Source organism: Choloepus didactylus, chromosome 9 (genome assembly GCF_015220235.1).
Source record: "Choloepus didactylus isolate mChoDid1 chromosome 9, mChoDid1.pri, whole genome shotgun sequence".
In the NCBI taxonomy this organism is placed as follows: Eukaryota; Metazoa; Chordata; class Mammalia; order Pilosa; family Megalonychidae; genus Choloepus; species Choloepus didactylus.
This window is the reverse complement of record NC_051315.1, coordinates 45,165,958-45,190,911: the sequence shown is the minus strand read 5'-3', so window position 1 is coordinate 45,190,911 and position 24,954 is coordinate 45,165,958.

The window sequence follows — 24,954 nt, the reverse complement described above, 5'->3', positions numbered from 1 at the left end:
GGCCCAGAACATGGACTAACTTGGTTAATATTCTGAATATATATATATATATATATATATATATATATATATATATATATATAATATATTTCTCGCTTTGTATTTCAGTGGGTTTCTTGTACATGGCATGTAGTAGGATGAATTGTGTACCCCAGGAAAAAATATGTTCTTAATCTCAATCCATTCCTGTGGATATGAACCCATCATGAAAAGAATGTGCATTCCTCTAGTGGTGGCTGGAGTGTTCTAAAAACTACAATGAAGACGAATTGGTTGATAGTGATTTTCTGAGTCTTCTGTCTTCTTACTGAGTTTGGTTTACTTGTTCTATCAATTATTGAAAGAAGGGTTATTATAGTTGCAATCTCTAACTATAATTTTGGATATGTATATTTCTCCTTGTAGTTCTAGCCACTTCGCATTCATGTATTTTGAAACTCTGTTATTATGTTCCAAATCATTGTTAATATTCTCTTGATGAATTCACCCCTTTATCATTAAGAAATGACTTTTTTAATCCGTGATGATATTCTTTTCTCTGAAATCTAGTTTGTCTGATGTTAATACAGTCATTTTAGTTTATTTTATTAATGTACTCATGGCATATCTTTTCCTAGCCTTTAAATTTTAATATATTTCTCTCTTTGTATTTCAGTGGGTTTCTTGTACATGGCATGTAGTAGGATGAATTGTGTACCCCAGGAAAAAATATGTTCTTAATCTCAATCCATTCCTGTGGTTATGAACCCATCATAAATAGGATATTTTGAAGATGTTATTTTTAAAGTGTGGCCCAACTGAATGAGGTTGGGCCTTAATCCTATTCATGGAGGCTTTATTAGTATAAGACGCATAGAAGATCAAGAAGCTGAAAGTCAATGGAACCCAAAAGAGAGAAAAGTAGCCATTGCTATGTGATGGAAAAGCCAAGGAAACAAGGATTTCTGGCAGCCAGCTCTAGAATACCACAGTCTTTGAGGAGTAAGCATTGCCGTACTGACACTTCAGTATTGGATTTCTCCCAGACTCAAAACCATGAACCACAAAATTCCTATTATTAAACCAATCTATTGTGTGGTATTTTTCATAGCAGCTGAGAAACTAAGACATGGCATATAGTTGAATCTTATTTTTTCATCTAACTTAAAATCTGCCTTCTAATTTGGTTACTTATACCATTTCTTTCCATGTAATTATTTGCACAATTAAGTTTAAATTTACCATTTTGGTATTTGTTTCAATTTGTCCCTTCTATTCCTTGTTCTTTTCCTCCTTTTCTGCTTTCTTTTAGATTGGGTATATTTTATAATTCCATTTTCTTTCCCTTGTTGGCTTATTAGCTCTAACTTCTTGTTTTATTACTTTAGTAGTTGCTTTAGGGTTCATACTATACACCTTTAATTTATCATGGTCTACCTTCAAGAGATATTATACCTCACAAATGGTATAATAAGCTTACAAGAGTATACTTCCATTTCTCCACTCCCAGCCTTTGTGGTATTGTTGCCATACATTTTAATTATATGTATGTTATAAAGTTCGTATTAAATTATTATTTTTGCATAATCAATTATTTTTCAAAAGATTTCAAAAATAAGAAGAAACAACTCATATTTTTCCATGTAGTTATCCTTATCATGCTCCTTATTTCTTTGTGTAGATACATGTTTTCATCCAGTATCATTTTCTTCTAACTGAATGACTTCCTTTAAAATTTTTTGTAAAGCAGGTTTGCTAGTAATGAATTCTTTCAGCTTTTGTATATCTAAAAACATCTTTATTTTGCCAGACTTTTGAAAGATATTTTCAATGGGTATAGAATTTTAGTACTTTAAAGATACTGCTTTACTGTCTTCTCACTTGCATTGTTTCAGAAAAGAAATATTTTGGTTTTTTTGTGCATAACATTTCTTTTTTCTCTGTTTCCTTTTGTGATTTTTCTCTTTATCACTGGTTATTAACAATATGATTATGGTATGTCTTGGTGTAGCTATCATCATGTTTCTTAAAGATGGGGTTTGGTCAGGTTTTTGGATCTGTGGGTTTATAGTTTTCACCAAATTTAGAAAAATTTCAGCAATTATTTCTCCAGGTGTTTCTCTATCATGACCTCTCTGCTTTTTGGAGACTCCAATTACATATCTGTTTAGCTGCTTGCAGTTAACTCACAGTTCACTGACACTCTGTTCACTTTCTTTTAGGCTTTTTTTTCTCTGTGTGCTTCATTTTGTATCACTTTATTACTAAATCTTCAGGTTCATGAGTTATTTCTTCTTCTGCAATGTCTAATCTACCTTCTATCTCTTAAGTTCAATTTGAATCTTCTTTTTAAATATAAAACTTCTATGTCTCTACTTAACATGTTCAATATTTTCTCTACATTTTTGAACATAAGCATAAAATAATCACTGTTTCACTGTCCTTGTCTGCAAATTCTAACATCTGTGTCAATTCTGAGTTCATTTTGATTGATTTTTATCCTCATTATAGGTCATATTTTCCTGGTTCTCTGCATGTCTGGTAATTTTTGATTCAGTGTCAGACATTGTGAATTTTACTATTTTGCATACTAAGTATTTTTATGATCCTATAAATATTCTTGAACTTTGCTCAGGGGCACAGTAAATATTTGGAAATAGTTTGATTCTTTCAAGTCTTGCTTTAAAAGATGTGTCAGACATTGTGAATTTTACTATTTTGTATACTAAGTATTTTTATGATCCTATAAATATTCTTGAACTTTGCTCAGGGACACAGTTAAATATTTGGAAATAGTTTGATTCTTTCAAGTCTTGCTTTAAAAGATGTGTTTGGTGTGACCATAACAACATTAATCTAGAGCTAATTATTCCTCACTGTTGGGGAAGTATGTTCCTTCGTTCTGCGCTGAACTTCAGCAACTTCTTTCCAAATTCTGCCATATGTGGCTAGAAAGCTTTATGGGCCCACTCAAAGTCCTGATTTCTGGCTGAAACTTCACTTCCTTTAAGAGACATGATTCACATCTACCACATAGTGGTCTTTTCTTATTCACAACTTCGGTTTATGTGTGAGAAGCCTTCTGCAGGAAGTTAAAGTGCTTAAAGTAAAGAAGAGGACACTAAGGATTTCTGCTGCCCTTTTCCTGTATTCTGTATCAAGTTAGAAAACCCCAAATGACCAGGTAATTAATTTCTATTTTCCTTTTCCAGGAGAGTGTTGATCTCTCTCACTTTACCTCCACTTGTTTGAGAATTTCTACTGTGTCTATTGTATTTTCATTTCAGCAGACTTAATCTGTAGATTTCTGCTTTGCCACATTCCTTGACTGGTTTAGAAAATTTTCTCTTCCTTTTCTAGAGCTCCAGAATTATATTTGAACATAACCATGAGATTTATTAGAATGGAGACTCATTTAAGGTTTGCTATCAGACATGTCTCTGATTTTTTTATGACCATGTTAAAATCCCTTGTAGTCTCTATTTATTACTTGTCTCATTCATTCAACAAATATTAAGTGGTACTATGTACCTGTCTTATGACAGATATTGAACAGATAGCAGTAAATAGGAATGTATGTCTTCTCAAGAAATTCACAGTTGATTTGTCTTCTAATATTTTTAGGAAATTATGAAAATATGTAGGTATTTTGACCAATTCACTAAAAATTAGTTTTTCCTCATTTGGATTTCTTTAACAGTTGATAGTTATACCTTTGAATTGGTACTTATATATTACCTTGTAGTGTAAATTATCATTTTGTGTATAGAGAGAATATCTAGTAGGCTTTATTTGTAATCTACTTGGCTCTTCCATTTATGGTAGAGTTGAGTACAGGCCTGCTGGAGCCAACCCTCTTTTAAATAGCAGTTATAAACTCTGGAACACACACACACACACACACAAAGTGACCTAAAGGCATTTGAAAGTGAGCAAAAGCAGGGAGATTCTACCAGAGGGTAGGCACTTAGAATTAAGTGCAATATGGGGTATATATCTCTTTCTTATAAGTCTTAGGCTGAGAGCTGTCTAAAATTGGCATTATGTGGGGGCAGCTAAAGCTCCAGTAAAGCTCCATAATTGTCCTGCTTGAAGAACCACAGGACAGAGTTAGGAGTAACTACAGTTATTAGAAAGTGAAGAGGAAATCCTGGAAAGTGGAGATCAAGAGGGAAGAAGTCTCAATCCTAGGTAAATACCCTGTCCAAATTTCTGCCTTAGTTCTTTTTTTTGGGGGGGGGGGGGTGAGATGAAAAAAAGATTTAATCAAATATGAAAATATCAAAATCATTTTAACAATACTACTTCCAAAGAAGATGGAGAGCCTCATGAATAGTTATGCTGCCTTTTTTTTCCTGCCCTACTTCTGAATTGCACATTTGGGACAGACTGCAAACATCATAAATAAAAATAAAAGAACTAAACTGAGATTTGAGTGCCTACCCAAGTGATAGAGTTGCAGCTTGCTTCCAACTGAGTTAAATGCCTGATGAAACAAAAACATCAATACTCTGGTGTTATGTAATAGAATCCAGAGTTTCCACAACCTAATCTTCACACTGTTTAGGATAGAATTTGAATTTTTAAATAAGGAATAAGAAATGGAAATCAACCTCAACATGACCCAAGTGTTTGTATTAGCAGAGAAGATATAAAAAAACAAACTATTAAAATGATGCTCAAGAAACAAAAGAATATGTACTCACAATGAAATGAAATATAGGGAATCTCATCTTAGAATGAAAAATTATATAAAAAAAGAAAGTTGGGAGATCTTGGACAGAATATACAAGAAATGAAAGCAAACATTTAACGGATGGGCATAACAACAGAATGAAGATGATAGAGAATATAGTAAGTAAATTTGAAAATGGATCAACAGAAAAAAGAAAATTAAGAGAATTTATTGTCAGTAGAGCTGCCCTATAAAACATGCTAAAGGAACTTCTTTTAGCTAAAGGGAATTGATATCAGATAAAAACTTGAACCTTCAAGAAGAAATGAAGGGCATTCAGAAATGGTAAATACCTGGATAAAAATAACTACATGTGAATATAAAAGATTACTTTTCTCTTCTTTATTTAAAATACATGGATCTTTTCAAGTGAGAGATAAAATATTCTGTGGATTTTATAATACATGCAGATGTAATAATTATAGCATAAAGATGGGAGTAAATGGACAAATGTTTGCATGTTTTCCACATTTTACATGAAGTGGTACAATATTAACCATAAATGGATTATGAAAGTTAAGAATGTATATTGGAATCTGTACAGTGACGACTAAAAAAAAATGAAGAGAGGTATTTATAACCTACCATTCCTTGAATATTCATGTATCTCCTGTCATAGAGAAGGGCTTTCTTCTATTGATTCTCCTATCATGTTCACCACTTTATATAGCCCAATGCTCTATATTCTTCCCGAATGGGAGGAAGGGGTGCTTATCTTATTAGTAAGAGCCCAGGATATTAACTGAACCATGATCACTAATTGTTATGGCCACTGCTTTAAAAAGTGATGCATGTCTTTGTGCAGTCTTTTGCTATTGCACCTCCTCTGCACCTGTCTCTTGGTGAGTTTACCAGGAGAGGTCTTCTCTGACAACCTGTCCATCTTAGATTTCAGGAAGAAGATGCAGAGGCTTTTCTTGTCAAAGTCATGTTTTACAATTCAGTGATAACCATAGCTGCTACTCTGGAATTTTCAGATTCTTCTTGGACCCTAAATAAAGTGGTATTCTATTCTAATTTGGCTGTTACCATTCCTTGTGAAGAATTTTGTGGTATGAAGGAAGACAGGATTTGGGCACTTTGAGACCCCTAGCTTAATATCATTATAATTGCACTAAACCTTCAACTTTAGTCTTTAAAACACTGTAGTGTCTGTAACATGGCAACAAAGCCCTTAGGTGAAGCACTGGACTGGGCCTTAGGGAAGCATAAATGAATATGTGTCCATCCATGTCTTCAGAGTTCTTGCAGTCTGAGAAATCTTGCTCAGCCTGCTGGACAGGGTTAGATGGCACTCTACAACAGGTTGACGTCAGGACCCTGGATAGTCCAGTCAGCTGAAAGTATGATCTTATCATTGAATTTGTAGTTGCTATCAGAGGAAAGTTAGATGGTTCAATTGCAAGAGAGGAAAACATTTACCGTGTTCTTGGAAAGTTTCTCAAAGTGACCATTTTGGTTTGGTAAAGCTGCCAGAATGCAATATACCAGAAATAGGTTGCCTTTTACAATGGAGATTTATTAATTTACAATTTATAGTTCTTAGGCCATGAAAATGTCCAACTCCAGATGTCAACAGGATGATACATGCACTCTGAAGACAGGCTGTGGGTATCTGGGGTCCTCTGTCACATGGGAAGAAACATGGACAATGTCTGCTGGTTCTTGGCTCCTTGGTTTTGTTGCTTTGGGCATCTGGTTCCAGCGGCCTCCTCTCTGAGCTTCTGTGGGTCCTCTCAGCATCTCTGGGGGTTTTCACTCCAAGCTCTCCAGGTGTATCCCTCTGAGCTCTCTCAGCTTTTTTCTCTTTCATTCTCTTCACAGAGGACTCCACTTAAAGGATAAAGACCCACCTTGAATGGGGTGGGTCGCTTCTCAGTTGAAATAAGCTAACCAAAAGGTCCCAGCCACAGCAGGTCTACACCCACAGGAATGGATTAAAAGAACATGGTCTTTTCTGGGGTACCTAACAGCTTCAAACCAGCACAATATCTTTTTAATTTCTCCTTTGTAAAGCAAGGAAAGCCATGAGTTTCTAAGGTTTGGTGTTGCAGACTTTTGAAAGGCATAAAAGTATAGAGGAAAAGGCCTCTGTAACAGGCCTTCTTGGATTCAAATCTTGGAGTCAGCACTAATAACTAGGTAAGTTATTATGCCATATAGGGTTGTTGTGAAATGGAAAGAATTAACACATGCAAACCACTACAAACAGTGCCTCAATAAGCATTACTTATTATTATTGTTGAAAATTTAAAAAAATATGATGAATCCAAGGTAGGTACTCTGATACCAACTTAGAAACAAAATAATTCAAAATAACCTCTATTCTTATATTTTCTGTACAAATGTTTTTCTTAATTTTAAAGAAAATAATCCATTGCTTTTACAAAAATGAGAGACTTTCTGCATCAGTGAGGTTCCAATTCTGAGCTCTGTGCTATCATGCAAAGACAGTTTAGCTTAAATATTCATATTTATATACTCATATTCTTTTGTTATTAAGGACTATCAAATCAGTGCCGATTAGCAGCTTCCTATACACAATCAGATGGAAAATTATTCCTAGCTAAGCTATGTACAATTATGGTTCAAATTAAAATAATTTAGAGCCCAAACTAAGGTTTTGAGTGAATGTTGAATTCACTCAACATTTACTCATTCACTGGAATGTTGAATATCCAGTATTTCCTTACAGTAGAAGCCATATGCATTTTCACAATGTTGACCTTATGGATATTTGTCTTTTTTGATTGTTGTTTTAAAATATTTCCATCAATATAGCCATAAAGCAGAATCAAATTGTCATATTAAGTACATAGGGAGAAGAAGATTGAATAAATTGAGGAATCAAGTTTTTTTTCACATCCAATAATACAGGATGAAAATCAGCTCCAACTAATTTGGACTTTCAATTGTATTGATTCTTTTATGAGGAGAAAATGAGAATTATGTTTGACTTTCTTTAATGTGTATTTTTTTCACATTATAGAAACCCTTAGTACTTCTTGTCAATATTAATTTTAAAGTGCCCTGTTCCCATTGTGTTTTGTATAGTGCCATTTCTAAAATTAAACTATATGTCACATCAATTACTTCTATCCTAATTAACTGGACTCATGAAGTTTTAGCATACATTATATAATGGAAATTAATTTAAAAATATTTCTTTACTGGTATTTGATTTCATAGAGTTAGTAGGAGGTAGTTCTCTGAATTCACTAGGAAGTTGAAAGAACAATAACTTTAGGATTTTGGCAGCTGGTAAAACAAGGCAAGGACATTGCTTTTTGTCTTGAAGTTTTCTCTCCAGCAATTATATTTTGTATATTAGTTGAGACTACCTAAAATGGAAGACAGAGGAAAAAAGACAAAGGTGGATTAAGCAGGTGAAAGAAGAATATGGTTCCTTAATACCTATAGTTATTTTTAGTCTCACTGTGGCCTTCTAACCTAGATCACAAATTTGCTTTTCTGATCTTTACCATTAAATTATACCTTGTTATCTTAGCAGTTATGATCTCTTATCCACTACTTGATGCTTGTCAGATTTATACCTAGATAGTAAGATTTATAATTAGTAAACATTGAAATCTGGGTTTATGTCGATGTATTTGGTATTTTCTCCTATTTGACAATTATCTTCATTGCTTTCATATGAGAAATGGAACGTTAGACAATAATTGAATGGCATCTGCTAAAAAGTACTTTTTGTATTTGGGAAGTGCAAGGCAGGAAAGCCACCATATCTCTGTGATGATGTCAGGTTAACTTCTCTCTGTTTCTTCTGCTTAGGAATTCAAAATAGACTTGTCAGTAATAATTCCCAGAGTAATTTTTAAAAACCTGTGATTCCCTTTCATTAGTTTTAATAAAGAGTCACTACTCCCTAAGTTTGCTTGGAAAAATTATTACCTATCAGCAAGACCAAAGACAAACACATATGCTATTGACAGCGGTAGAAGGTAAGTCCTTAATAATGGCTATTAAGAGGTGAGAGGTACTTTTTTAAAAAATACATTCTACCCTAAATTAGGATACTTTTGTAGATATAATTCTAGAGAGCTTACTTTATTGAAACAAGTGCTGAGAAACGGATTTCATAGTAAAATCTAGAAGCAGAAGATTTGCTTTGTTGCCTAGTAAAATTGTTAAGTAGAAAAAAATTAGACTCCACAATATTTGAACCAACCCAGTAAACGTATCTACTCACTGATAGAATTTTCATGAACAATGATCTTATGCCATAAAATATAAATACCTGTATTGAGAGACAGTATAGGACCGTAGAATTAACCCTGTGTACTGAAATGGGAGAGAAATAATCATCTTATCTCAAACAGATTATGTTGTTACTCTGGTTTTCTGTAAATATTTATATTTTCCATTAGAAAATGTAAGTCTCTCCCAGGATTTATCAGATTTGTGTGATCATGACCATAGAACCTAATATACCATGCTGGTATTGGGGACAAGTACAAGATCTATGTAATCAACTTACTGTACTACGTTTCATTGTGTATATAGGAAATATGATTTGACTTCTGGTACAATAACGTCTCATGATACAATAAGCATTTTACAGTGGTGGTCTAAGTAGAAATATAAGGCAGAAATACGAAACTAGAGTGAATGAACACATGATTGGCAAGCTTGCTGGAGGAATGAATGGATGAATGAATGAATGGAATCCAATGCCTCTAACAGGTCAGACTGGTTATTCAATACCTCGTGGAACTATAAGCTTCCCTGGAATCCATTCTTGATATGAATTATGTGTTCTATAGAGAGATTATGCTCCTAGTGGATTAGTTTGTTAGTAAGGTACATGCAACTTGAGTGGGATAATTAATCAGAGTCCATCCAATGCTAACAGAACTTGTAAAAAGGAAAGTTCAATAATGAGTGATTCCATGTCACATGTGGTTAACAATATATGAAGTTGAGATAGATCATTTTTTTAAAAGAGACCAGGAAAAGGAGAAGAGGCTTCTGGGTCTGCGGTCACTAAAGCCATGTTTTACTGCCCACTTTTCCCTATTGCCATGTAGCTTATGGTAGAGACACCAACTATTGTCAATGTGTCATTCAATTACTTTTTTAACCATCGGCTCAAAGAAAAATCATCTCAATGTCGACATCACTTTTAGGGGAGATAGACATGGAGAAATAATGCAGGTTTGGAAACTATTGTTTAAATTTACAGCTGTATGTGGTCAAACAACTATCGATGCTTAAGAGTTTCCAATAGCTGGTAATAGACTGGAAAAAAAAGATAATGTGTTTGATCGATCAGCATGAACAAATTTCATTTAGGGGATCAATAACAGTTTATACTTGACAGAGTTGAGGGACCACATTTATTTTTCCCTTTGATTGAATAAATGTTTTCAATGGGACTGCAAATGTAAAGCAGTCCTAACCATTTCTTAACTTGAGGCACAGCTCCAGCTACAGTGTTATTGCAAGCAATGTGTATTTAAAAGTAATGTACAGAAAAGTGGATAGCCAGGGGCTGGAGCAGTTGAATGAAACTAATGTACAGTTTATTAAAATATAACACATGGTAAGAGTAGGGCTTGATTTTCTTGGTTTCAAGCAATGTAAAAAACAGGAGAGAGACATAACATTTCATGGTGTCAAGCTTTTGTGTTTTGTTTCACTTTGTTTGTCTCCCTCTCTTTTCATTAAGATTAAACCCTTCAATGGATGAAATAAATTCTGAAAAATATTAAATAGTATAAAAGAATCAAATACCCATGACCAATAACCTCAGGGTGAATCTTTTCATAGCATGTGCTGCATTGCTTTTTCTGGCAATCAGTACAGGCATCTGGAATCCAAGAAATCTTTTTCTCAAGAGTTATTTTCATACTAAACATAGTGCCTAGATCACTGTTTGTTGAATGAATAAATGGTTGAGTCAATGCCTAATGATAGTGATTCCCTGTCAAGTGGCTTTACAACAGATGGTAATCTATGGCATTTCATTTGGACTCAGTAGCTTAGTCCTAAATTCTGGGGTTTCTGTATACTTGTAGAATGGAAACACTCCTTATTTTATGGATGGTAAACAGCACTACGAATCATGTGTAACTCAGCTGAAGAACTGCGATGAAAAGGTGAGATATTTCTAATGGCTTTCTCTGAAAGTAACAGGTAGGTTACTTTTGTAGTTCTGGATACATAAAAGACAAAACAGGCAGTTTAAACAGAGGAATCTTCTGATCATCTTGTTTTTCTTTCATATTAAAGATAAATGGTTCCTCTACTTTAAAGCAAAGATTTCCAACAGACAAGCTGGGAATCATTTTTATAAGCCTTGAGGATTTTCCTCCTCCAAATGATATTCGTTTCTGCCACTCTGAGTTTTCCCCTCTGACATTAGAAAACAGGTTCTAGATCCACAGATTTTTCTCTGCTCTAGTTATATTAGTATTAAATTCTCTCCAAAGACCTTGGGTCTCAGTGATAGTTATTGCCAATTGATAATCTGTGCTTCTTTTCACAAAGACGTGGTGGCACAACTCAAAGGAACACAGCAAACAAAATATTTTAGGCACGAACCTTCAGTTTAAGTTTCCCTTAGAAAAATAGGGAAGGTAAAGTTTTCTTGGCGCATAGTTTTCTTTTCCTGAACAATGCCTAAAAACTCCTCCCAACAGTTTTCTTTTTCTGAACAATGCCCAAAAATTCCTCCCAAAGAGGATGGATTTACATCGCCCTGTAATTAAGTTTCCGACGATACAGATGACAAGCGTGCCTTCAAATGTGGGGGAAATGCCAATAGTACGTGCAGCTTCTCGTTCCAGATGCCTCAGCCAGCTCCATATTCCCCAGCATGTGCCTCCGAGTGAGAGCTGAGATGGTGAGAAGCCGGCTCCCGAGAAGGAGCGCTGTGCCAGGGCTATTTTAGGCACGGTGCTTTGAATTGTTTAAAATGCATATTGTTTGTGTACATCTCGCAAAGGAAAATGCCAGCTATGAATGCCCCGGGCTGCTTGTATGTCAAATGATTAAGTCTTCAAGTCATACCGCTGAGGGGTCATTATCAATGGTACTTCCGGGTCAGGGTGTACACGGCAGGGTTTGAGGCAATGGTTGACCTTTTGATGGCACTTCAGGGTAACACGGCTTCTTGGGGCATAAATAATCATTTTTAATTTGTTTGTCTGAGTTCTGTTTGCTTAAGAATGCAAATGGATTATAACATATGTGACTTACAGATATTCTTTGGGGAAGGGAAAGCAGTTTCCATAGCATTTCTCTCTCTCTGACTTTCTAAACAATACTTAATGAAGAAAAGCAGATGACAGAATAATAGAGGTTAGTGAATTATATTTTGCTGCTTGGTAGTTTGGGATGAGCGCTTCAGAATTTTACATTTTTCTTGTGAAGTGTGAGCTTCTCAATATGAAAAAATCAGTCTTTGTGGTCTTCCTCCTACACTAGCTATGGCTGAAAATGGCTTGATGATGCTTTCAAAATCTTCCAACTATCTATGTACTATTTGCCTTTAAAGCAAGGGTCTTTTTTTTTCTTGAGTGAATTAGTATTCATACTATGCTTATTTTAGACTGAGTTAATTTCTGCTGTCACTGTACTCTTTTCAATTTTGTTGAAGTATAAAAGCTGAATATGGAGTAAAATAATAAAGCTCAAAATAATAAATAATTTTCATGATTGCAGTCAGCTTCATGCTACTGATGTATCTACTATTCTTAACACACTGGGAAAGGTAAAAATAAAACAAAATAAAAATAAAACCTTCCAAGGCTAATAACTAGGGAAATAAGGCAGAGATCCTGGAAATACAGTGGTAAGCAATAATTAATTACATTTAAAAAAATCAATTATTAAAAGTGACTACTTGATGGTACAGAAGTGACGTATTTCTGTTTTAGTGAAAATTCCTATTGGCGTGAGGTCTCCTGAACAATGTGTGGCAAAACATGGCTTTAGGTGACAATAGCTATTGTAATATTTAAGGTGACATTAATTCTTTAATAAGGACAATAATGAATGTGTAATGGCTCAAATATAATAGAAGTTTATGTTTGGGCCCTATAAAATCCAAATCAAGTGTTCTGCTGTAAGTGGTGATTCAGGAACCCAGACTCCTTTCACCTCGTGGTTTTTTCTTATTCAAAAATGGTATCTAGAGACAGTTAAGCTCCTATGGGCTGAAAGAAAGGGAAAAAGGATGGAGAACCATGTGTAGGAGGCTTTTTTGAGTCAGGCACTGCCATTCAGAAGTGATTGTCTAGAGTTCAGTTTAGGACCACACCCACCTGCAATGAAGGGAAGGAAATGCAGTCTAGCTATATTCTAAGGAAGTAGAAGAAAATAGGTTTGGTGAGCAGCTAGTCAGTTTCTGGCTCAGCTATGATACTTTAAAATGACATCACATCACTGTTAGTTCCAATGATAATAAGCTTTTCAGTTTATTGCATTAGCTTACATGGCAATCCATGGAAGAAATGCATTTCTTTCTTTCAGAGTAAGAGATTTTAAATAGCTGCAGTTTGAACTGTCTCAAGTGGTGTGTATATTTTTGGAAGGAGAGATGGCAAAGGTTCCAACCCTCTTGGAGAATTGCTGCAACCCTGGAGGGTGTGATAGAAGCAGAAGTTAAATTCTATAGAAAACCTTCTGTTGGGTCTCTTGCTTCCAGAGAGCCCTGGTTTCTGTCAGACCCAAGGAATAGTTATGTCTGAAAGCAAGTGATCCTATCTAATATGTTTCCTTTAGCTTGGCTACTGAGACACCAGCTATTTAGGCAGGAGATGGAAAGCACTTAAAAAAAGTATTTGTATCAGCTGATCCCTTTTTCTTTTGATCTTTCCACACAAATTAACATGATCAAAACTTTACATATAGACAAATGGCAGTGGCACGGAACATTGAAAAGAATACATCCAGCTAAATCATTAATATTTAGAATCTTGTAATTCATTTAATCATTTAAAGTGCTTCATACATACTTAAAATGTGTGCTTATTTCTGGGAGTCATTATTACTATTGTTAAGCCTGTTATACTTTCAACTCAATCTCTTTATATCGCTCCAACTAAGAGTTTTTTGTTGGTCCTTTTCTTCTTTCTGTTCTATTTCTATGCTCTTTAACCCCTGCTCCTTAGACTAATAAATTAAGTTCCCAATATGTTGAGGTGCTGTCAGTTCCTGAGCTGTAATGAATGCTTCCTCATTAATCAGAGAGCAGAGCAGAGAGCAGATATCTCCAGCAAACCAAGTGTCATAAAGTTATATCAGAGGCTTGTAATGGGTCTTTGGTCTTTATTTCCTATCTATAGCACTCAGGTAAAATCTACCTTTCATACATAAGGATTGTATAAAAAAATGACCAGAATGGTATCAGAGAGAATACAGAGCCCATGTGGTTTTATAAATGAGGAAATGTTAAACACTTTTCTTTAGAGGAATGGGGGTACTTTAATAATTATGCTTTATCTGCGTACTTCACCTATTACACAGGAGGTTATAAAATTTCCCTAGGAAGCTAAGAGATACATTTTGCATTTGTTATAATGAGATAGGCTTAGTGAATAACTTGCTAAATCCATCTTATCTTTCTAGACCTCAGGGCCAAAAATTAAAATAGAAATCATGAATATCTGTTGATTCCTCAATACCAAAATAAACCATGAGTGAAATTTAAAAAAAAAAAATTGCTTCTTTAGTCATCTGGCTAAAGTACACTTGAAACAAAAGTAGTTTTATATTGAAATCAAGAGTTTGTTATGTGAGTAAAAATCTTGGGCTTCTGAAAATGCAGATATTCTGTGGTCATCAATTCACTTTCCACATTCACAAAGTTCAGGGTTGGCTAGCTGCTGTGATGGTTGGCATCCACTGTGACTTCAGATTGCCAAGAGATGACTGATTCTAGTGTTTTCATATAGGAATTCCTTCCTGGTATTTCTTGGGAAAATTATATGTTTTTCTGAGTCTTCAATCCTGAGAAAAATCAGTTGAGAAATTGGAAAAATGGGAAAAAAGAATCAAAGCTAAGCAGTCAACATGGAAACAGTTCTGGGTCAACACCAAGTTGAAAGCAAGAGCTGGAAATGCTGATATGTGGAGTCCAAGGACAAAGTTGACATTTCCTGGAACGAGGAGACGAGCAAGGAGAGAGAAACGGTTATGAGTTTGTTCAGTATTACTTGGTTTTAGAGTTGCCAAATTATAAATATATGTTTGTGGTCCTCTCTGTACCTCTGGTGTATCATCCCTGCAAATAAAATAAATATTAATAAGTTTATGCACATAGTATACTTTATATAAATCCCATAAGAGATGGTTGTGCCGGTTTGAATGCATTTTGTCCCCCAAACGCCATTATCTTTGATGTAGTCTTGTGGGACAGACTTTTGGTGCTGATTAGATTTGCTTGGAATGTGCCCCACCCAGCTGTGGGTGGTGACTCTGGTGGGATACTCCCACGGAGGTGTGGCCCTGCCCATTCAGGGTGGGCCTTGATCAGGGGAGCCATATAAACGAGCTGACTCAAAGAGACTAATGGAGTGCAGCTGTGAGTGACGTTTTGAAGAGGAGCAAGCTTGCTAGAGAGTAACGTCTGGGAGAAAGCCATTTTGAAACCAGAACTTTGGAGCAGACGCCAGCCACGTGCCTTTCCAGCTAACAGAGTTTTTCCGGATGCCATTTGCCATCCTCCAGTGAAGGTACCTGAATACTGATGTGTTACTTTGGACGCTTTATGGCCTTAAGACTGTAACTGTGTAGCCAAATAAACCCTCTTTTTATAAAAGCCAGTCCATCTCTGGTGTTTTGCATTCCGCAGAAGGCATGTGGCTGGTGTCTGCTCCAAAGTTCTGGTTTCAAAATGGCTTTCTCCCAGGACGTTCCTCTCTAGCAAGCTTGCTCCTCTTCAAAACGTCACTCTGTTTCCTCTCCTTGAGCCAGCTCATTTATATGGCTCCACTCATCAAGGCCCACCCCGAATGGGTGGGGCCATGCCTCCATAGAAATATCCCATCAGTTATCATCTACAGTTGGGTGGGGCACATCTCCATGCAAACAACCTAATCCAAACAGTCCAACTTAATCCCCACTATTACGCTTGCCCCACAAGATTGCACAAAGGATATGGCTTTTTCTGGGGGACATAATACATTCAAACCAGCACAATGGTCCAAGAACAAACAGGTTATGGAAGCAAAATAAGTCTTTAAATTGGCACTTTGGACATGAGATTCTGTGATTCTGTGTATCTTAATGTTGCTAGAAGATCTCTTCAAATGCTATCTAATGATGTTTACCGGCATTTTCCTATGTTTGAATACACAATATAGAATAAAGTTCTTTGTAATAATACTAAACTTAATATTTTAATTTATTAAACATTTTTGATATTCACAATATTGAGTAAAGAGTATATAGAATGTTGAAGGTATTTTAAGGAAGAAAAAGGAAATCAGCTCATTAACAGATATGTTTTAAATTATAATAAGTCTTGTATTTATTATTGTATCTTTTTTAACAGGAAACTTCTGAAACTTTTAGTATTATCCTATTACAGAAAAATGATTCACATTTATTATTAAGATGACTCATTTACTAACACATTAATAAAGTGTCAGGAAAAATACAGAATAACATGACTTTTTGAGAATTCCTGAAAATTTGCAGGAATTCTGATTTTCTGTTTCTGGGTCCCAAAGATTAATGTCCATCAGGAATCTGGAAACACTAATTTATTCTCACTGTTAAGTTGAAGCAAAGGAATACCTTCAGCCGGGAGAATGAGGAATGGAATCTCTAGGGTGCAGTCCGAGTCATTCCCATGCTACCAACTCTGCCCAGTGTGAGTGAGCATTTTTAACTCTTGTGATATCAATATGGGGGATGTGAGGAACTGTTCTGGTCTGTGAGAAACAGAAAAAAATTAGATGAAGGGCCTAAGGTTAAGTTGCCAAGGCACTTGTTGGGAACATTAGACCTAGTGGGACATACTGTACCCCCGTGCAATTAACTTTATATATTGTTCAGAGTATGTTGTTTTCTAAGGCTGAGGCAAATCGCCATGATGGAAGGTACACCCCCTCCTTGATTCAAAAGAGGTTCAAATTACACCAAGTGCATCTCAGGAAGATGGGGACTGTTTCTGCTATTGAAGCCCTTAAGAAACATTCTTAGGCAGGCCTTGATCTTCTTGATGGACAGGCTGGTGTGACATTACGTGACCGACTAGACACAAGGCAGCCTTATAGTAGATGAAGGTTTATTTTTCAGACTGAGAGTCCTAGCAAATATGAAGCAGATTTCAGCTGTGCAGACATCCTCCTATTCTCCATATAAGTTGTTTTTTTTTTTTTATTTTTTTATATCATCAACAAGACATCAGGCTTGAGTGGGTGTGAAGAGTAAGAGAAGGGTTATCTGGCAACTCATGTTGCTTTACAGTTCCTATCATTATGTGAAATCATAGAAGATAAAAATGAGACTTTTGGTGTTTTGGCAAGTGGGCTGGACTAGAAGTAGAGATCCGAGCTCTAGTCTGGGTTTATGTGACATTGAATAGGTCACTTATTCTCTCTGACTTTGAAGGCCTTGTTCATAAAATAAGAGGCAGGGATGGATGATCTCTTTGAATGACTGTATCAGTTAAAAAAAAAACAAACAAGAAACTTTGATTTTCATCGCCACTTCCTTAAAGTCCTCATTTACTCCTCCTTTACTATTCCAATTATCTTGTTTCCAGTCTCACATTCCTCTCCTACATCTTCCACATTACTCTTAGCTAGCTCTATCCAGCACAGATCTGATTATTTCACTACTGTGTTTCCAACTTTTCAGTGGTTTCTAATTTCTGACAAACTGAAATAATTATTGCATGTGTGTGGTATTTAAAGCACTTAGTGATTTGGTCCTCACCTACATCTCATGGCTCACTACTCTTCATAATATATTCAAGATTTACTTCCCACTCTTCCACAGAGAAGATGAAAATATATGCTTTTGCCCTGACTTTATTCCTTATTTTCCTTGAGTATATTTATACTAGCCATTACAAATGCCCTTCTTCATCATTTGCACCTAGTACTCTTCCATTTGTTCTTCAGAATCCAACTGCAGTGCTTTCTCTGACTTCTTCACACAAGAAGAGTTGATCGTCTCTGACTTCATGCCACCATTCTATCTAGCACATACTTCTGTGTGATTGTACTCATCATATTTTATTAAAATCTTTATTCACACATCCTTTTTTTCCTTATAGACAGTCATTGAATCTTACTTATTTTTGCATATCTAATTCCTTGTATATCTAGCGATTGGTACCTGATAGGTCCTCAATACATGTTGTTTTAATTGAATGATCATTAACAGATGTATGTTCCTTAAAGGGAGGAGTCTTGACTATTTCCTTCGCCATTGTAAACTCAGCAATTAGCACAATGTCTGGAACAAAATAGGGGCTCATTAAATATATGTTAAACAAATAAATGTTGACCAGTTTAATAAATGTTTTATAAGTTTTTTGTTTGAAGATATCAAACCAAGTTAATCTCAGGTATAGTCACTGTTGTCTTAATACAGTTTTTAATTAGTAGTTAGTGTTAAAACTAGTAGAGGATAATTTATTTTGAAATATAGTGCTGGTTTAACTTGAATGAGTAAAAAGTTAAAAACATGAATTCTCCCTTTAGGTCATTTACACTTAGAACATAGGCTTCAGGGCCAGTCCTTTTATGCCCCTCATTAACTATTGGAAGAAGTTTAACTCTTGTTCTGCCATGTGTGTGCTTTGTTACCATTTCCTTATACTGCCACTTATAACCTGTGTCATCTTAATCCGTTTCTTCATTTTAAAAATGGAGATGCTAAGTCTCACTGACTTTTTAGGGATGTGCAAAGTCAATGTGTAGCAAAGTGCTTTGTTATCCACAACTTGCCATACAAAGGGGAAAAAAAAAACTATTATTCTGTGTGTATACATCTGCAGTTCTAAAGTTTCTTTTCATGTCTAAATAAATCCTCTTCCTGAACTTTAATACTATTCTCTGAAGGATCTGACCTGTGGAAATGAAGATAAACTATTTATCTCCACTTGGGGGGTATATTCTCCTTAATATAAAGAGAGTGATTTAATACTTCTCAATTTCCTCTTTTCCATACCAAATAACAAACATGGGCTTTTCCCCATGCAGTGTAGCCAGATTTTGAATGGATACCCAAACTGTATGCTTCATGCTGGTCATATGTATTTCAGTGAACTGGAGAGTATATGTGTTTTTGCTTTAACTTTATTTCTTGGTTCTGTGAACTCCAATATTCCTATCCCAAAGCCTCCATTGGCTATTATTAAGGTTTAATCAGGGCTTTTTTGTGGGGGAGGGGGCAGGGAGGCAAGAAAGGAAAAAAAATCTCCTCTACATTTTTGTTAATGTTATGAATTAGCAGGAAATATTCAGAAGTAGAGTTGCCTGCATGTTGTTTGAAAATTGTTTACAGCAAATAATGAACAAAGCAAATCAGATTGCCAAAGGCCTAGCTGTTGAGGAAGTGTAACATATTATTAATTAAAATACAAGTCTGCTTTTCCAGCTCTTATAGCCTGTGGGTATCGAATGTACTCGACTTGATTGAAGCAGGTAGTGGCAGCACAGGCATTTTTTATTTTGTGCTGGAAGGAATAACAAAAATGTAAAGCTGTTTTCTGCTACTTCATTTGAAAAATATTATTTTGGAATGAAGGCCTACCAGCTGCAGCAGACAGGGAGAAATAATATAAAATCTGCATTAGACCCTTGCACTGTGATTTTAAACAAGGGGTCTACAACCTCAGACACTCTCCTGGCATTGTATTATAGGCAGACCTTTGTCTATGGCCAAGGAAACAGTTTCCATGGAGATGCAAGGCATTTGACAATGGTCACTGTTTTGGTGAAGAAAATTAATCCAAGCAGGAGACCAGTTTATAGTTATAAGATTTTTTTTTTCTGTGCAGGGGGAGGGGAGGAAAGAGTTCAGAATTAGCACAGAATAAAAACATGTCTGCCTTTTTGGTATTCTTTTTAACATGCTGAAGTCAGTGAAATTTTGAGAAACCACAACTATGTTTCCAGTTTCAACACTGATGAGAATTCTCAGGTGAAAGAAAAATAGGTAAAGAGATCGTGTTCCTTTATAATTCACTTAAATATTAAGCTGACCCCTAGGATAAATCAGGGAAAGAAATAATGCTGAGAGTGTTTTTTTGTTGTTGTTGTTTTGTTTTTTTTTTTTAAATCCAAACACCATGGGTTAATTAAACCAGGAGTTCATACTTTTTAACTCTACCTTGTTCCTAGTTCTTCATGGACAGAAATCACTTTTTATTCCTCTCCACATTTCCTTTATTCCAACATCTGGGAAAGTAATTGAAATGTTGTAGGTTTTCCTTAAATATCTGTTGAATGTCATAGATACTGTGATGCTCCAAAGAATGATAAATATAGTCATTTGAAATGGCTTTGGATGCTATCTAGACAGTCAGCTCCACTCAAGTCAAAGTTTCTCTTTAGGTTCAACTTAAACAACTTTGAAAGGTTCATTTAGTACTTCCACACCACTTGTGTTGAAACAAATATTTAAAAATGTATGACAGTTTACAAAAATGCCTAGTGAAGAAATAAGCTTTGTAATAATGGGCAGAACCACTGTTGACAAAAAATAAAACAAAATGAGTCAAATGCCTCTGACCAGTGGGATCTTGGTCCAGGGCTCCCATTCCCACAAGTAAAGTGCCTTTGGAAGGAATTAGTCATCCTTGGCTGTAGGACTGGACTTCTTCCTCTCTTATTCTACTTTTACATTTGAAATCTCTATGGTGGGCATCAATGGATCAGATTAATCTCTAATCTTTGCAAGCATATTTCCTGAGTTTAAATTAGTGCATTCCTGGAGTGCTTAAGTTCAGACATTAAAGGAAGCAAACCGAATAGCAACCAAATCCAGTCAGTTCTGCCCCCTATTTCAGTCTGACTCTGCTACACTCTAACTCATCATCATCGAGAGATAGTTCTCACACTGAGATTCTGGTGGGACTTTGTTCATAATTTACAAAGCTTTGGCTAAGTAAGGAGCTCTTCACTGATCTAGTTCATGAGAGCTATCTTCCTTCAGACCAGAGAGGTGTCAACTATGTGCCATGCAGCCATAGTGGGAAGGGTAGCTGGCTTCTGTCACAGTTCCAGGGTTCCAGAAGCAATGTCCCCTCTAGCCTACTTATGCTTTACCATTGGAGGAACTTTTCTTATGAAAGCAAATTACATTTTCTCCTTCCTTCTTCTCCCCTTCCTCCCCTTCCTTCTTTCTTTCGTACCATCCTCCCTTGTTTCTTTCCTTCCTTTTTTCCTTTCTTATAGAATATATGCTAGATCTGTTCCTCTCCCTATTTTGTCCTCTTCTCTCATTCCTTCTTTCTAGTGCTTAGTATGGGGTAATTTCATGTTTTTCTAATCATTTGTTTTTATGAACCTAGTTTTTAATTGATTTCACAGATTTTAAAAGTAATAGAAAAAAATGTTGGTTGCCACCAGTACTACAGATAATTTTTATTTTCTTTAGTATTTTTCCCAATTTTCTATAAATTTTCCACAAATTTCTGTACACTGTCTTTGAATTTCTTTTGTAATCAGAAAAGAATATCAAATTTATCTAAGAATTATTGTCAGTTTTATTAGAGAACTTCTGGGTTTACAGAAATATGCATCAATACAGGGTTCCCATATGCTATCCTATTATGAACATCGTACACTGGTGTGGTATATTTATTATAATTGATGAAAGCACATTTTAAAAACTGTACTACTAACTACAGTCCCTAGTTTACCTTAGGGCTCACTGGTTGAGTAGTCCAGTTTCATGGATTTTTTTTTTTTTTTGCTTAGTTTTTATTCTAGCATTATAAACCATGGTGTGACTATGGTTCATTAATGGGATTATAAGTATCAGTGATGCATTGAAGATGAACATGTTTATAAATGGTTGTTTAACAGCATGTAACCCACAGTGTAGCACCACAAACCTAAATAAGTGTTAGCGTGATATACTTAAAAAGTATGACACTGGTGCAGAGAGTTAACAACAGAGTGGCATGGAAAAACAATCCATTATATATTAAAGACTATCTTTAACAGGATTATCTTACCAACTCTAATACTAGGGATGAATAATTAGCAGCTGATAAGAGCTCTGGGATGTATTATGTCATGATAATTTTTAAAGTTGAGAGTGATGATTGTACAGTTAAGTGAAGATAATGTAAGAAACTGACCATTTATCTTGGGATAGAATATATATTAAGTGAAGTTAGGAACCTTCTACTTAATAAATCAAGCCTTCAACTTGAGGATTGCGCTTGTGAAATTTAGGGTTGTAAATAGGAGGCTGAGCCCTCCCATAATTATGTCTAAGAGGCACCTCCAGGGAACTTCTTTTGTTGCTCAGATGTGGCCTTTCTCTCTCTAAGCCCAACTCAGCAAGTAAATTCATTAACCCACCCCCCCACCCCACCCAAAGTGAGGGACATGACTCCCAGGGGAATGTATCTCCCTGGCGATGTGGGACATGATTCCCAGGAATGAGCCTGGCCCTGGAGTAAGGGATTTAAAATGCTTACTTGACCAAAAGGAGCAAAAAGGAAAGGTAACAAGCTGAGATCACAGTGGCTGAGAGATCCCAAATAGAGTCAAGAGGCTATCCTGGAGGTTTCTCTTATGCAGGTTCCAGCTAGACATCACAAATGGCCATAGTATGCCATGCCCTTACCAAAAGTAGCCCCTAGATGCCTAGGTCCCTACCTGAGATTCTATAAAAGATTCACTCACTAAGTTTTATCTTTCAAATACTTAAATCCACAAGAGTGTTCCTACACCAGACAAGTCCTAAAACCCAGAGGCAATAGCCTCTTTAAGATCAACAATCAGATGCAGCCCCCTTCCCCATATTGTCATCACCCCCTTTCAATATGAACAAATTAGGGTGCTTACTACCTAGACACCCCTGAAGATGGAGAAAGAGATTAAGTGAAAGGAAGGGATAACAACAAACAAGATTTAACAAAGGTCTATGAATACTGAAGCTTTATATAATTATCATATTTATATGATGCTGGGGTGTTGGAATGGCTGGAAGGAGGTAAATGACAAAGTGGAACTATAGCCTGTGGCATCCTTTGGGATTTGCTCTATAGCTGCTCATTGAATTGTGACTTGAAGGGCTTCACCTTTCTGTATATACCTTCTATTGCATAATAGGGAAGGAACTGAGACTGTGGAACTGTAATCCATAAAAATTTTTTAAATTACCTATAAAACTACCTGTTGAGTTGTACATTGAGAATTGACTCCTTTCTGTATGTATGTTATATTTTACAATAATGGAAATAGCTGAAGTTGTGGAACTGTGATGCATGACATTCTTTGAAATTTGTTCTCTAACTACTTGTTAAATCATACTTTGAAAGTTATCACTGTTATGTATATATGTTAAAGTTTACAATAAAAACATATGTGTGTGTGTATGTATGTATGTATGTATGTATGTATATATATATATATATATATATATATATACAACCTAAAATTTCCCCTTTTAACCACATTCAAATATATGTAAGAGCTGTTAATTACATTCCTAATGTTGTGCTAATATCACCACTATCATTACCAAAACTTTTCCATCATCCCAAATAGAGAATCTGTACATTTTAAGCATTAACTCCCTATTCCCTACCCCACCCATCCCTGGGAACCTATATTCTAGATTCTGGGTCTATGAGTTTTCTTATTCTAATTATTTCATATCAATGAGATAGTGCAATATTTGTCCTTTAGTGTCTGGATTACTTTACTCAACATGATGACTTTAAGATTCTTCCATGTTGTCACATGTATCAGGTCTACATTCCTTTATACAGCTGAATAATATTCCATAGTGTGTATATATACCACATTTTGTTTATCCATTCACTGGTTGATAAACACTTAGGTTGCTTCCATCTTTTGGCAATTGTGAATAATGCCACTATGATCATCAGTATGCAAATATATAGTATTCTGTTAATTCCCTGTTTTCAATTCTCTTGGGTACATAGGCATACCTCAGAAATATTGCAGGTTTGGTCACACATAATGTGAATATTGCAATAAAGTGAGTCAAAGAAATTTTGGTTTCCCAGTGCATATAAAACTTATGTTTGCAGTATTCTGTAGTCTAAGTATGCAATAGCATTATGCCTAAAAAAAAATGTACTCACCTTATTTCAAGTGTGACACAGAGACACAAAGTGATCATACACTGTTGGAAAAATGGCGCCAATAGGCTGGTTTGATGTAGGGTTGCCCCAAACCTTCAATTTGTTCGAAAAATGTATATTCTCATTTTTTGCCAAGTTTGGGGGTTTTCTGTCATTTCTTTGAATATTCCTTCTGTCCCTTTCTCTATTCTCCTTCCATAATATATCTGTTGGTATGCTTGATGGTGTCTCATAGGCTATTTTTACTTTTTATATATATTTTTTCTTTCTGCTCCTCTGCCTGACTCATTTTAATCATCTTGTCTTTATTTATTCTTTCTTTGCTAGCTGAAATCTAGTGTTGAAAACCTCCTCGGAATTTTTCATTTCAGTTATGGTGGTCTTCAACCCCATTAGTTCTGTTTGGTTCCCTTTTTTAAAATTTCTACCTCTTTATTGAGATTCTCATATTTCATTGTTTCCTGATATCCTTATTTCTTTTTCTGTATTTTCCTTCATCTCCTTGAGCATACTGAGGATCATATTTTCAAAGTCTTTGTCAGGTGTGTCCACAGTTTGATCTTCTCCTTTGTTGATGTTTTCTAGATTTTTATCCTCTTCCTTTGCATGGGCCATCACTTCCTGTTTCTTCATTTGTCTTGTACTCTTCTGTTGCACACTGTACATTTTAATATTTTAAAATGCTAACTTGAGGATTTATTTCCTGAGAGGTCTGTTTTCTAAAGTTTGTAACCAGCTGGTGATATGTCAGAGATTTTCTTGAGTGTCAGCAGCTACCAAAACCAAGCTAACCTAAGCAAAAAACACCTTTCGTCTTCTTTGCAAATTGGCTTTGCGTTGGCTGGTGCTATCCATCAGAATTCAGCCCTCCTATTGAGAAGTTTACCTCAAGTTGAATGCAAAGTGCAGGATCCTCCCTGCCTTTTCTGGGTCTGTGTCTTGTCCTGGGATCGTGCTTGTT